Below are 3,445 nucleotides of genomic sequence, written 5' to 3'. Positions count from 1 at the left end.
AGGTCAGGACATTATCCCCCATCCCCCAGGACCAGAAGTCCAAGACACCAGTCCCCACTTCCCACAGGACCCAGGAACATAGGCCCCCAGTTACCCTCTTCACCAGGATCCACGTATCCAGGTCCCCATCTTTGACATCCGTCACCCCTGACCCCTGTCCCACACTAGCTGCCTGGCCCTTTGAGCTACCTTTCTGTCGGGATCCAGGGTCTTTTGGAGAATAGGTCCGTCCTACAACCGTTCACCACTAGCTCCACTACACCTACCAGCTCAGCATCTGCTAGGTCTGCCTGCTTCCCCTCCCCAGAACCTCAGCTGCCACTCCACCCCAGTCAGGCCCCCCGGACCACACAGTCGGGCTGGACTTTAGCAAGAGTGTCCTGCTCTAAGCCTCCCTCACTTTGAGGCCATCCATGTCTGTCATCTTCTCCTTTTCTCTGTTGCACTTCCTTTTCTTTCTTGGACAGCTTCTTCCGTGTCCCCACCCTTTTCTGCTCCAAACTCCAACCCCACTCAAGAATCAAAATCAGGGCGGATTGGGGAACTTTCTGGGCAGAGGTTGGAGCTAAGCAGAGGGGAATCCAGCGGGGGCCGTTGTGCCATTAGAGGTGATGTTTCCATGCAACGGGGTGTTGATGATTCATTTTCTTTTCTTTTCTATTTTTAATTAAAATTTATTCGGGTGACAGAGGATTCGTTTTCAATGGAAACTTTGTCCCCATTAAACTCCCACAGCCCCTCGCCCGTCAAAGGGTTGCCTTCATGTGGGCCAGAAGCACCCTCTTACTGCCTCCAGAATCTGATCTGGGGTCTTCAATGTTTGGAGACAGAAGGAGTCCACTGGGAGGCAGCCAAGGCAGTCGGGCATAGCAAAGGGTCAATCTAAATTCTGAACTCACAGGGAGCTGGACTGAGTGGCTGCTACCGGGAGCAGGGTGAGGGCCTAGCCTCTGCTGTAGGAGAGGCAGCTTCACCCAGCCCTGAAGCCTAGGCACTGCCTGGCCTGACCGCCTGTGTCCACATCTCAGCTCTTCCACTCGGGTGCTGTGTGACCTTGAGCCTATTCCTCAACCTCTCTGAGCCTCATTTGTGCATTTGTAAACAGGATAAGCATAGCACCCACCTTGTAGGGTCATTGAAATATTAAACTACCCCATGTCTATAAAGTTCTTGGGAAAAGAGTTTATGCATTTTTTTGTTTTTTAGTTTTAAGAATGTATGAAAGAAAATTTGGGGCTGGCCCGGTGGCTCAGGTGGTTGGAGAGTAGTGCTCTTAACGCCTGAGGTCGTGGGTTCGATTCCCACATGGGCCAGTGAGCTGCGCCCTCTACAGCTAAGACTGTGAACAACAGCTCTTCCTGGAGCTGGGCTGTCCTGAGCAGCCAGAGGTTGGCGTGAGCTGCCGTGGGCTACCATGTGCTGCCAGGAGCGGCCCGTGGCCAGCGTGAGTGGCCGGTAGCCATTGTGAGTGGTCAGCAGCTGGCAAGAGCTGTCGTGAGCTGCTGTGAGCAGCCGACCAACGACCAACTGCCCCGGGGGAGCGCAAGGCTCATAATACCAGCATGGGCTAGGGAGCTGTGTCCTATACAACTAGACTGAGAAACAACGGCTTAAACCGGAGTGGAGGGCGGGGGAGGCGGAAGAAGGGGGGTAAAAAAGAAAATTTGCACTTCCTAAACAAAGTCACAGTACTATGGAAGTAGGATGTTGCCTACTTCCCAGTGTGCCCTGGAATGTTCTGGTTGGCGAACACCTGTCCTGGTGATATAATGCTTAGAGGCAGGGGTGGGAACAGTCCACTCCAGGTGCAAGCCATTGTCATCTGTAGAGAATTTTATAATGACAACAACACAGACTAATAGCCACTCTGCGTATTTCCTTGTTTCCCTGAAAATAAGACCTAGCCGGACAATCAGCTCTAATGAGTCTTTTGGAGCAAAAATTAATATAAGACCAGGTATTATATTATATATTATATTATATTAATTACATTACATTATATTATATTGTATAAGACTGGGTCTTATAGTAAAATAAGACCGGATCTTATATTAATTTTTGCTCCAAAAGACACATTAGAGCTGATAGTCCAGCGAGGTCTATTTTCGGGGAAACACAGTATTCGCGCTCGCCGGCAATTCTAAACGACGTCAGCGATGAAACACTCCTCTCCCCCGAAATCTTTCATGGGTCTAAATTCTAAACAAGCACTGCAGTTACTATTGTGTGTTTTTTAAAAACTGAAATATACACCACATACCACAAAATTCACCCTCTGAAGTATATAATTTAGTGTTTTTTGGTATGTTTGTGGGGTTGTACCATCACCACTACCTAATTCCAGAACATTCTTTTATCACCCAAATGAAACTCCATATCCATTAGCAGTTACTCTCCATGACCCCATGACCCATCAGTTACTGTTGAGTTTTAATAGCATTATCTGTAAGTTTTAAACAAGCACATTTTTATTCCTTTTTCCTACGGGAAGTTAATTCTCAGAATCCCAGCTGTGTAATTAACTGCTGACATCTGTACACTCAGCAACACAGTTTTTCAAAAATTGCTTTTATATTGGTAAGATATATATAACATGAAATTGACCATTTTAACCGTTTCTAAGTACACAGTCATAAATCCCACAACCATCCTCACCATCCATCTCCAGAACTTTCCATCTTCTGAAACTGAAACTCTGTCCCCCTTAAACACTCACTGCCCTCCCCTCCCCCAGCCCTGGCCCCACCATCTACTTCCTGTCTCTATGAATCGACCCCTCTGGAGACCGCCTATGAGTGGATTCACCCAGTATCTGTCTTTGTATGTCTGGTCTTTCACTTAGTATGACATCCTTAAGGTCCATCCATGTTGTAGAAGGTAGCCACTTGGGTCTTTCTAGGACTATTACGAATAAAGCTTCTGTGAATTTTTTGTTTCCTCCTTGATGCTATTTATACTCTTTGGATAACAGTGTGGACTGTGGAGGTGGACTGTCCAGGTTCGAATCTCATCCCCACAATTTAGCAGCTATGTGACTTTGGTCCAGAGGCCTAATTCAGTTTCCCCTATCTGTAAAATGGAGGTCATATTATCTACCCCAGTGTGGGAAGACTAAATGAATTGTATATAAAGTAGTTAGAAAAGTGCCCCACTAGGGCCTGGCCCGGTGGCTCAGGCGGTTGGAGCTCCGTGCTCCTAACTCCGGAGGCTGCAACGGCATCTGGACCTGGAGCTGAGCTGCACACAACTAAGATTGAAAGGACAACAACTTGACTTGGAAAAAAGGCCTGAAAGTACACACTGTTCCTCAATAAAGTCCTGTTCCCCTCCCCCATCCCCCCAAAAATAAAAGTGCCCCACTATAGTGGGCATTAAATAAACAAGCAATTATGATTCAGTTACAACTTCCAAAGTGAGCAGAAATCACCATAAATGTGAACATCAG

Source organism: Rhinolophus ferrumequinum, chromosome 18 (assembly GCF_004115265.2).
Source record: "Rhinolophus ferrumequinum isolate MPI-CBG mRhiFer1 chromosome 18, mRhiFer1_v1.p, whole genome shotgun sequence".
Taxonomy (NCBI): domain Eukaryota; kingdom Metazoa; phylum Chordata; class Mammalia; order Chiroptera; family Rhinolophidae; genus Rhinolophus; species Rhinolophus ferrumequinum.
The sequence above is the reverse complement of the archived record's forward strand: the minus strand, read 5'-3'. Positions refer to the sequence as shown.